Raw genomic sequence first — 12,298 nt, forward strand, 5'->3', positions numbered from 1 at the left:
GGGAGGCGGAACCTCTGAGCTACTATACAAGGGGGCGGTCCTTGTAAGGGAGCGGGTGGCGACCAGGCAGGCAGTCACAGCAGGTGACCGGGACAGTCTCTGGAAGAACGGGCAGGAGGTCACGGCAAGTGACCGGGGCAGTCTCTGGATGAACGGGCAGATGGTCACGGCTAGCAGGCAGGTAGCAGATGTGCGCTCCCAGGTGAGCGGGCAAGCTGGTCCATAGACAGACTCACAGGAGTTGGAAGGCAGACCGTTGGACCTCAGGCAAGCAGGCAGGTAGCTGATGTGCGCTCCCAGGTGAGCGGGCAAGCTGGTCCTTAGACAGACTGACAGGAGTTGTAAGGCAGACCGTCGGACCTCAGGCTAGCAGGCAGGTAGCAGAATATCAGGCAGGAATAAGACAGCAAGCTGGCAGGAATCTGGCAGGTATCTGGCAGGTAACTGGCAACGGGACCTGAGGGCTGAAGCAGAGTAGTGAACAGTGCAACAACATTGCTCGGGCACCTCCATTTTGGAGGAGGTGCCTTATATATGGTGAAGTCCTCCGGCCATTGGCCGGGGACTTCTTAGGACGGAGCGCGCGGCCCCTTTAAGAGGGAGGGAGAGCGTGCGCGCCCTAAGCACAGTGGCCGGGAAGGAGCGTGCGCTGCCAGCAGAGCGGGAGGAGGACGCCGGGCACGGAGCAGAGAGGTGAGGGGAACAGCGTCCCTGCCTAGCAGAGGGCAGGGACGCCGGCGCTACACTTAACAATACGGTTTTAATGCCCCTTGAAAGAGACGTGGAGGTTGCAGTGGAGAAAAAAGACAATATCAATGCCCCTTGAAATTGTGGTGGAGGTCGCAGTAGCTTAACAAGACTGTTTTAATGCCCCTTGGAAGAGACGAGGAGGTCTCAGTGGAATAAAAAGACAATATCAATGCCCTTGAAAATGTGGTGGATGTCGCAGTAGCTTATCAAGACGGTTTTAATGCCCCTTGGGAGAGTGGTGGAGGTCACAATAGCTTAAAAAGACAGTTTAAATGCCCCTTGGAAAAGACGTGGAGGTCACAGTGGAATAAAAAGACAATATCTTTGCCCATTGGAAGAGTGGAGGATGTCGCTGTAGCTTAACAAGACGGTTTTAATGCCCCTTGGAAAAGTGGTGGAGGTCGAAGTAGCTTTACAAGACGGTATTAATGCCCCTTAGAGAAGTGTTGGAGATCGCAGTAGCTTACCAAGACGGTTTTAATGCCCCTTGGAAGAAACGTGGAGGTCGCAGTGGAATATAAAGACAATATCAATGCCCCTTGAAAATATGGTTGGGGTCGCAGTAGCTTAACAAGACAGTTTTAATGCCCCTTGGAAGAGAAGTGGAGGTCGCAGTAGCTTACCAAGATAGTTTTAATGCCCCTTGGAAGAGACGTGGAGGTCGCAGTGGAATAAAAAGAAAATATCAATGCCCCTTGAAAATGTGGTGGGGGTCGCAGTAGCTTAACAAGACGGTTTTAATGCCCCTTGGAAGAGCTGTGGACGTCGCAGTAGCTTAACAAGACGCTTTTAATGCCCCTTGGAGATGTGGTGGAGGTCGCCGTAGCTAAACAAGATGGTTTTAATGCCTCTTGGAAGAGCGGTGGAGGTCGCAGTAGCTTAACTAGACGGTTTTAATGCCCCTTGGAAGAGACGTGGAGGTCGCAGTGGAATAAAAAGACAATATCAATGCCCCGTGTAATTGTGGTGGAGGTTGCAGTAGCTAAACCAGACTGTTTTATTGCCTCTTGGAAAAGTGGTGGAGATCACAGTAGCTTAACAAGACGGTTTTAATGCCCCTTGGAAGAGATGTGGAGGTCGCAGTGGAATTAAAAGACAATATTAATGCCCCTTGAAAATGTGGTGGAGGTCGCAGTAGCTTAACAAGACGGTTTTAATGCGCCTTGGAAGGGACGTGGTGGTCGCAGTGGAATAAAAAGTCAATATCAATGCACCTTGAAAATGTGGTGGGTGTCGCAATAGCTTAACAAGACGGTTTTAATGCCCCTTGGAAGAGCGGTGGAGTTCGCAGTAGCTTAACAAGATGGTTTTAATGCCCCTTGGAAGAGAGGTGGAAGTCGCAGTAGCTTAACAAGACGGTTTTAATGCCCCTTGGAATAGTAGTGGAGGTCGCAGTAGCTTAACATGACAGTTTTAATGCCCCTTGGAGAAGTGGTGGAGGTCGCAGTAGCTTAACAAGACGATTTTAATGCCCCTTGGAAGAGATGTGGAGGTCGCAGTGGAATAAAAAGACAATATCATTGCCCCTTGAAAATGTGGTGGAGGTCGCAGTAGCTAAACAAGATAGTTTTAATGCCCCTTGGAAGAGTGGTGGAGGTCACAGTAGCTTAAAAATATGGTTTAATTGCTCCTTGGAAGAGACGTGGAGGTCACAGTGGAATAAAAACACAATATCAATGCCCCGTGGTAGAGTGGTGGAGGTCCCAGTAGCTTAACAAGATGGTTTTAATGCCCCTTGGAAGACAGGTGGAAGTCGCAGTAGCTTAACAAGACGGTTTTAATGCCGCTTGGAATAGTAGTGGAGGTCGCAGTAGCTTAACAAGACACTTTTAGTGCCCCTTAGAAGAGCGGTGGAGGTCGCAGTAGCTTACCAAGACGGTTTTAATGCCCCTTGGAAGTTACGTGGAGGTCGCAGTGGAATAAAAAGACAATATCAATGCCCCTTGAAAATGTGGTGGGGGTCGCAGTAGCTTAATAAGACGGTTTTAATGCCCCTTGGAAGAGAGGTGGAGGTCACAGTAGCTTAACAAGACGGTTTTAATGACCCTTGGAGCTGTGGTGGAGGTTGCAGTAGCTAAACAAGATGGTTTTAATGCCTCTTGGAAGAGTGGTGGAGGTCGCAATAGCTTAACAAGACGGTTTTAATGCCCCTTGGAAGAGACGTGGAGGTCGCAGTGGAATAATAAGACAATATCAATGCCCCTTGAAATTGTGGTGTAGGTTGCAGTAGCTTAACCAGACGGTTTTAATGCCCCCTGGAAGAGTTGTGGAGTTCACAGTAGCTTAACAAGATGGTTTTAATGTCCCTTGGAAGAGATGTGGAGGTCGCTGTGGAATTAAAAGACAATATTAATGCCCCTTGAAAATGTGGTGGAGGTCGCAGTAGCTTAACAAGACGGTTTTAATGCCCCTTAGAGAAATGGTGGAGGTTGCAGTAGCTTAACAGGACGGTTTTAATGCCCCTTGTAAGAGACGTGGAGGTTGCAGTGGAGTAAAAAGACAATATCAGTGCCCCTTGAAATTGTGGTGGAGGTCGCAGTAGCTTAACAAGATGTTTTTAATGCCCCTTGGAAGAGACGTGGAGGTCTCAGTGGAATAAAAAGACAATATCAATGCCCCTTGAAAATGTGGTGGAGATCGAAGTAGCTTAACAAGACGGTTTTAATGCCCCTTGGAAGGGACGTGGTGGTCGCAGCGGAATAAAAAGATCATATCAATGCCCCTTGAAAATGTGGTGGGGGTCGCAGTAGCTTAACAAGACGGTTTTAATGCCCCTTGGGAGAGCGATGGAGGTCGCAGTAGCTTAACAAGATGGTTTTAATGCCCCTTGGAAGAGAGGTGGAGGTCGCAGTGGAATAAAAAGATAATATCATTGCCCCTTGAAATTGTGGTGGAGGTTGCAGTAGCTTAACCAGACAGTTTTAATGCCCCTTGGAAGAGTGGTGGAGGTCACAGTAGCTTAAAAAAATGGTTTAAATGCCCCTTGGAAGAGACATGGAGGTCACAGTGGAATAAAAAGACAAAATCAATGCCCCTTGGAAGAGTGGTGGAGGTCACTGTAGCTTAACAAGACACTTTTGGTGCCCCTTGGAAGAGCGGTGGAGTTCGCAGTAGCTTACCAAGACGGTTTTAATGCCCCTTGGAAGATATGTGGAGGTCACAGTAGAATAAAAAGACAATATCAATGCCCCTTGAAAATGTGGTGGGGGTCGCAGTAGCTTAACAAGACGGTTTTTATGCCCCTTGGAAGAGCGGTTGAGGTTGCAGTAGCTTAACAAGACGGTTTTAATGCCTCTTGGAAGAGAGGTGGCGGTCACAGTAGCTTAACAAGACGGTTTTAATGCCCCTTGGAGATGTGGTGGAGATCGCAGTAGCTAAACAAGATGGTTTTAATGCCTCTTGGAAGAGTGGTGGAGGTCGCAATAGCTTAACAAGATGGTTTTAATGCCCCTTGGAAGAGACTTGGAGGTCGCAGTGGAATAATAAGACAATATCAATGCCCCTTGAAATTGTGTTGGAGGTTGCAGTAGCTTAACCAGATGGTTTTAATGCCCCTTGGAAGAGTGGTGGAGGTCACATTAGCTTAACAAGACGGTTTTAATGTACCTTGGAAGAGATGTGGAGGTCGCTGTGGAATGAAAAGACAATATTAATGCCCCTTGAAAATGTGTTGGAGATCGCAATAGCTTAACAAGACGGTTTTAATGCCCCTTGGAAGGGACGTGGTGGTCGCAGCGGAATAAGAAGACAATATCAATGCCCCTTTAAAATGTGGTGGGGGTCGCAGTAGCTTAACAAGACGGTTTTAATGCCCCTTGGAAGAGCAGTGGAGGTCACAGTAGCTTAACAAGATTGTTTTAATGCCCATTGGAAGAGAGGTGGAGGTCGCAGTGGAATAAAAAGACAATATCAATGCCCCTTGAAATTGTGGTGGAGGTCGCAGTAACTTAACCAGACGGTTTTAATGCCCCTTGGAAGAGTGGTGGAAGTCACAGTAGCTTAACAAGACGGTTTTAATGCCCATTGGAAGAGATGTGGAGGTCGCAGTGAAATTAAAAGACAATATTAATGCCCCTTGAAAATGTGGTGGAGGTCGCAGTAGCTTAAAAAGACGGTTTTAATGCCCCTTGGAAGAGTGGTGGAGGCCGCAGTAGCTTAACAAGACAGTTTTAATGCCCTTGGAATAGTGGTGGAGGTCGCAGTAGCTTAGCAAGATGGTTTTAATGCCCCTTGGAGAAGTGGTGCAGGTCGCAATAGCTTAACAAGATGGTTTTAATGCCCCTTGGAAGAGACATGGAGGTTGCAGTGGAATAAAAAGACAATATCAATCCCCCTTGAAAATGTGGTGGAGGTCGCAATAGCTTAACAAGATGGTTCTAATGCCCCTTGGAAGAGTGGTGGAGGTCACAGTAGCTTAAAAAGATGGTTTAAATGCCCCTTGTAAGAGACGTGGAGGTCACAGTGGAATAAAAAGACAATATCAATGCCCATTGGAAGAGTGGTGGAGGTCGCAGTAGCTTAACAAGACGCTTTTAGTGGCCATTGGAAGAGACGTGAAGGTCGCAGTGGAATAAAAAGACAATATCAATGCCCCTTGAAAATGTGGCGGAGGTCGCAGTAGCTTAACAAGACATTTTTAATGCCCCTTGGAAGAGTGTTAAGGTCACAGTAGCTTAAAAAGACAGTTTAAATGCCCCATGGAAGAGGTGTGGAGGTCACAGTGGAATAAAAAGACAATATCAATGCCCCTTGGAAAAGTGGTGGAGGTCGCAGTAGCTTAACAAGACGGTTTTAATGACCCTTGGAAGAGTGGTGGAGGTCGCAGTGGAATAAAAAGATAATATCAATGCCCCTTGAAAATATGGTGGAGGTCGCAGTAGCTTAACAAGACGGTTTTAATGTCCCTATTAGAAGTGGTGGAGGTCGCAGTAGCTTAACAAACGGTTTTAATGCCCCTTGGAAGAGACGTGGAGGTTGTAGTGGAATAAAAAGACAATGTCAATGCCCCTTGAAAATGTGGTGGAGGTCGCAGTAGCTCAACAAGACGGTTTTAATGCCCCTTGGAATAGTGGTGGAGGTCACAGTATCTTAAAAAGAGTTTTTAAATGCTCATTGGAAGAGACGTGGAAGTCACAGTGGAATAAAAAGACAATGTCAATGCCCCTTGGAAGAGTAGTGGAGGTGGAAGCAGCTTAACAACACGGTTTTAATGCCCCTTGGAATAGTGGTGGAGGTCACAGTAGCTTAACAAGACAGTTTTAATGCACCTTGGAGAAATGTGGAGGTCGTAGAAGTTTAACAAGACGGTTTTAATGCTCCTTGGAAGAGACGTAGAGGTTACAGTGGAATAAAAAGACAATATCTATCCCCCTTGAAAATGTGGTGGAGGTCGCAGTAGCTTAACAAGACGGATTTAATGCCCCTTGGAGGAGACGTGGAGGTCTCAGTGGAATAGAAAGACAATATCAATGCCCCTTGAAAATGTGGTGGAGGTCGCAGTAGCTTTTCAAGACGGTTTTAATGCCCCTTGGAAGAGTGGTGGAGGTCAGAGAAGCTTAAAAAGACGGTTTAAATGCCCCTTGGAAGAGACGTGGAGGTCACAGTGGAATAAAAACACAATATCAATGCCCCTTGGAATAGTAGTGGAGGTCGCAGTAGCTTAACAAGACACTTTTAGTGCCCCTTAGAAGAGCGGTGGAGGTCGCAATAGCTTAACAAGACGGTTTTAATACCCCTTGGAAAAGTGGTGGAGGTTGCAGTAGCTCAACAAGACGGTTTTAATGCCCCTTGGAGAAGTGGAGGAGGTCGCAGTAGATTACCAAGACGGTTTAAATGCCCCTTGGAAGAAACGTGGAGGTCGCAGTGGAATAAAAAGACAATATCAATGCCCCTTGAAAATGTGGTGGGGGTCGCAATAGCTTAACAAGATGGTTCTAATGCCCCTTGAAAGAGTGGTGGAGGTCACAGTAGCTTAAAAAGATGGTTTAAATGCCCCTTGTAAGAGACGTGGAGGTCACAGTGGAATAAAAAGACAATATCAATGCCCATTGGAAGAGTGGTGGAGGTCGCAGTAGCTTAACAAGACGCTTTTAGTGGCCATTGGAAGAGACGTGAAGGTCGCAGTGGAATAAAAAGACAATATCAATGCCCCTTGAAAATGTGGCGGAGGTCGCAGTAGCTTAACAAGACATTTTTAATGCCCCTTGGAAGAGTGTTAAGGTCACAGTAGCTTAAAAAGACAGTTTAAATGCCCCATGGAAGAGGTGTGGAGGTCACAGTGGAATAAAAAGACAATATCAATGCCCCTTGGAAAAGTGGTGGAGGTCGCAGTAGCTTAACAAGACGGTTTTAATGACCCTTGGAAGAGTGGTGGAGGTCGCAGTGGAATAAAAAGATAATATCAATGCCCCTTGAAAATATGGTGGAGGTCGCAGTAGCTTAACAAGACGGTTTTAATGTCCCTATTAGAAGTGGTGGAGGTCGCAGTAGCTTAACAAACGGTTTTAATGCCCCTTGGAAGAGACGTGGAGGTTGTAGTGGAATAAAAAGACAATGTCAATGCCCCTTGAAAATGTGGTGGAGGTCGCAGTAGCTCAACAAGACGGTTTTAATGCCCCTTGGAATAGTGGTGGAGGTCACAGTATCTTAAAAAGAGTTTTTAAATGCTCATTGGAAGAGACGTGGAAGTCACAGTGGAATAAAAAGACAATGTCAATGCCCCTTGGAAGAGTAGTGGAGGTGGAAGCAGCTTAACAACACGGTTTTAATGCCCCTTGGAATAGTGGTGGAGGTCACAGTAGCTTAACAAGACAGTTTTAATGCACCTTGGAGAAATGTGGAGGTCGTAGAAGTTTAACAAGACGGTTTTAATGCTCCTTGGAAGAGACGTAGAGGTTACAGTGGAATAAAAAGACAATATCTATCCCCCTTGAAAATGTGGTGGAGGTCGCAGTAGCTTAACAAGACGGATTTAATGCCCCTTGGAGGAGACGTGGAGGTCTCAGTGGAATAGAAAGACAATATCAATGCCACTTGAAAATGTGGTGGAGGTCGCAGTAGCTTTTCAAGACGGTTTTAATGCCCCTTGGAAGAGTGGTGGAGGTCAGAGAAGCTTAAAAAGACGGTTTAAATGTCCCTTGGAAGAGACGTGGAGGTCACAGTGGAATAAAAACACAATATCAATGCCCCGTGGTAGAGTGGTGGAGGTCCCAGTAGCTTAACAAGATGGTTTTAATGCCCCTTGGAAGACAGGTGGAAGTCGCAGTAGCTTAACAAGACGGTTTTAATGCCCCTTGGAATAGTAGTGGAGGTCGCAGTAGCTTAACAAGACACTTTTAGTGCCCCTTAGAAGAGCGGTGGAGGTCGCAGTAGCTTAACAAGACGGTTTTAATACCCCTTGGAAAAGTGGTGGAGGTTGCAGTAGCTCAACAAGACGGTTTTAATGCCCCTTGGAGAAGTGGAGGAGGTCGCAGTAGATTACCAAGACGGTTTAAATGCCCCTTGGAAGAAACGTGGAGGTCGCAGTGGAATAAAAAGACAATATCAATGCCCCTTGAAAATGTGGTGGGGGTCGCAGTAGCTTAACAAGACGGTTTTAATGCCCTTGGAAGAGCGGTGGAGGACGCAGTAGCTTAACAAAACGGTTTAAATGCCCCTTGGAAGAGAGGTGGAGGTCGCAGTAGCTTAACTAAACGGTGTTGATGCTCCTTGGAGAAGTGGTGGAGGTCGCAGTAGCTTAACAAGACAGTTTTAATGCCCCTTGGCAGAGACGTGGAGGTCGCAGTGGAATAAAAAGACAATATCATTGCCACTTGAAAATGTGGTGGAGGTCGCAATAGCTAAACAAGACGGTTTTAATGCCCCTTGGAAGAGCGGTGGAGGTCGCAGTAGCTTAACAAAACGGTTTTAATGCCCCTTGGAAGGAACGTGGTGTTCGAAGTTGAATAAAAACACAATATCAATGCACCTTGAAAATGTGGTGGGGGTCGCAGTAGCTTAGCAAGACGGTTTTAATGCCCCTTGGAAGAGCGGTGAAGGTCGCAGTGGAATAAAAAGACAATATCTATGCTCCTTGGAAGCGTGGTGGAGGTCGAAGTAGCTTAACAAGACGGTTTTAATACCCCTTGGAAAAGTGGTGGAGGTTGCAGTAGCTCAACAAGACGGTTTTAATGCCCCTTGGAGAAGTGGTGGAGGTCGCAGTAGATTACCAAGACGGTTTAAATGCCCCTTGGAAGAAACGTGGAGGTCACAGTGGAATAAAAAGACAATATCAATGCCCCTTGAAAATGTGGTGGGGGTCGCAGTAGCTTAACAAAACTGTTTTAATGCCCTTGGAAGAGCGGTGGAGGACGCAGTAGCTTAACAAAACGGTTTAAATGCCCCTTGGAAGAGAGGTGGAGGTCGCAGTAGCTTAACTAAACGGTGTTGATGCTCCTTGAAGAAGTGGTGGAGGTCGCAGTAGCTTAACAAGACAGTTTTAATGCCCCTTTGCAGAGACGTGGAGGTCGCAGTGGAATAAAAAGACAATATCATTGCCCCTTGAAAATGTGGTGGAAGTCGCAATAGCTAAACAAGACGGTTTTAATGCCCCTTGGAAGAGCGGTGGAGGTCGCAGTAGCTTAACAAGACGGTTTTAATGCCCCTTGGAAGGGACGTGGTGTTCGAAGTTGAATAAAAAGACAATATCAATGCACCTTGAAAATGTGGTGGGGGTCGCAGTAGCTTAGCAAGACGGTTTTAGTGCCCCTTGGAAGAGCGGTGAAGGTCGCAGTGGAATATAAAGACAATATCAATGACCCTTGGAAAAGTGGTGGAGGTCGCAGTAGCTTAACAAGACGCTTTTAATGCCCCTTGGAAGAGAGGTGGAGGTCGCAGCAGCTTAAGAAGATGGTTTTAATGCCCCTTGGAATAGTGGTGGAGGTCGCAGTAGCTTATCAAGACACATTTAATGCCCCTTGGAGAAATGGTGGAGGTCGCAGTAGCTTAACTAGACAGTTTTAATGCCACTTGGTAGAGACGTGGAGGTCGCAGTGGAAAAAAAAGACAATATCATTGCCCCTTGAAAATGTGGTGGAGGTCGCAGTAGCTAAACAAGACAGTTTTAATGCCCCTTGGAAAAGCGGTGGAGGTCGCAGTAGCTTAACAAGACGGTTATAATGCCCCTTGGAATTGACGTGGAGGTCGCAGTGGAATAAAAAGACAATATCAATGCCCCTTGGAAAAGTGGTGGAGGTCGCAGTAGCTTAACAAGACGGTTTTAATGCCCAGTGGAAGAGACGTGGAGGTCGCAGTGGAATAAAAAGACAATATCAATGCCCCTTGAAATTGTGGTGGAGGTCGCAGTAACTTAACCAGACGGTTTTAATGCCCCTTGGAAGAGTGGTGGAAGTCACAGTAGCTTAACAAGACGGTTTTAATGCCCATTGGAAGAGATGTGGAGGTCGCAGTGAAATTAAAAGACAATATTAATGCCCCTTGAAAATGTGGTGGAGGTCGCAGTAGCTTAATAATACGGTTTTAATGCCCCTTGGAAGAGACGTGGAGTTCGCAGTGGAATAAAAAGACAATATCAATGCCCCTTGAAAATGTGGAGGGGGTCACAGTAGCTTAAAAAGACGGTTTTAATGCCCCTTGGAAGAGTGGTGGAGGCCGCAGTAGCTTAACAAGACAGTTTTAATGCCCTTGGAATAGTGGTGGAGGTCGCAGTAGCTTAGCAAGATGGTTTTAATGCCCCTTGGAGAAGTGGTGCAGGTCGCAATAGCTTAACAAGATGGTTTTAATGCCCCTTGGAAGAGACGTGGAGGTTGCAGTGGAATAAAAAGACAATATCAATGCCCCTTGAAAATGTGGTGGAGGTCGCAATAGCTTAACAAGATGGTTCTAATGCCCCTTGGAAGAGTGGTGGAGGTCACAGTAGCTTAAAAAGATGGTTTAAATGCCCCTTGTAAGAGACGTGGAGGTCACAGTGGAATAAAAAGACAATATCAATGCCCATTGGAAGAGTGGTGGAGGTCGCAGTAGCTTAACAAGACGCTTTTAGTGGCCATTGGAAGAGACGTGAAGGTCGCAGTGGAATAAAAAGTCAATATCAATGCCCCTTGAAAATGTGGCGGAGGTCGCATTAGCTTAACAAGACATTTTTAATGCCCCTTGGAAGAGTGTTAAGGTCACAGTAGCTTAAAAAGACAGTTTAAATGCCCCATGGAAGAGGTGTGGAGGTCACAGTGGAATAAAAAGACAATATCAATGCCCCTTGGAAAAGTGGTGGAGGTCGCAGTAGCTTAACAAGACGGTTTTAATGACGCTTGGAAGAGTGGTGGAGGTCGCAGTGGAATAAAAAGATAATATCAATGCCCCTTGAAAATATGGTGGAGGTCGCAGTAGCTTAACAAGACGGTTTTAATGTCCCTATTAGAAGTGGTGGAGGTCGCAGTAGCTTAACAAACGGTTTTAATGCCCCTTGGAAGAGACGTGGAGGTTGTAGTGGAATAAAAAGACAATGTCAATGCCCCTTGAAAATGTGGTGGAGGTCGCAGTAGCTCAACAAGACGGTTTTAATGCCCCTTGGAATAGTGGTGGAGGTCACAGTATCTTAAAAAGAGTTTTTAAATGCTCATTGGAAGAGACGTGGAAGTCACAGTGGAATAAAAAGACAATGTCAATGCCCCTTGGAAGAGTAGTGGAGGTGGAAGCAGCTTAACAACACGGTTTAAATGCCCCTTGGAAGAGAGGTGGAGGTCGCAGTAGCTTAACTAAACGGTGTTGATGCTCCTTGGAGAAGTGGTGGAGGTCGCAGTAGCTTAACAAGACAGTTTTAATGCCCCTTGGCAGAGACGTGGAGGTCGCAGTGGAATAAAAAGACAATATCATTGCCCCTTGAAAATGTGGTGGAAGTCGCAATAGCTAAACAAGACGGTTTTAATGCCCCTTGGAAGAGCGGTGGAGGTCGCAGTAGCTTAACAAGACGGTTTTAATGCCCCTTGGAAGGGACGTGGTGTTCGAAGTTGAATAAAAAGACAATATCAATGCACCTTGAAAATGTGGTGGGGGTCGCAGTAGCTTAGCAAGACGGTTTTAGTGCCCCTTGGTAGAGCGGTGAAGGTCGCAGTGGAATATAAAGACAATATCAATGCCCCTTGGAAAAGTGGTGGAGGTCGCAGTAGCTTAACAAGACGCTTTTAATGCCCCTTGGAAGAGAGGTGGAGGTCGCAGCAGCTTAACAAGATGGTTTTAATGCCCCTTGGAATAGTGGTGGAGGTCGCAGTAGCTTATCAAGACACATTTAATGCCCCTTGGAGAAATGGTGGAGGTCGCAGTAGCTTAACAAGACAGTTTTAATGCCACTTGGTAGAGACGTGGAGGTCGCAGTGGAAAAAAAAGACAATATCATTGCCCCTTGAAAATGTGGTGGAGGTCGCAGTAGCTAAACAAGACAGTTTTAATGCCCCTTGGAAAAGCGGTGGAGGTCGCAGTAGCTTAACAAGACGGTTATAATGCCCCTTGGAATTGACGTGGAGGTCGCAGTGGAATAAAAAGACAATATCAATGC

Source organism: Phyllobates terribilis, unplaced genomic scaffold, assembly GCF_046119375.1.
Source record: "Phyllobates terribilis strain yellow unplaced genomic scaffold, ASM4611937v1 Scaffold_4__5_contigs__length_816908805, whole genome shotgun sequence".
NCBI lineage: Eukaryota > Metazoa > Chordata > Amphibia > Anura > Dendrobatidae > Phyllobates > Phyllobates terribilis.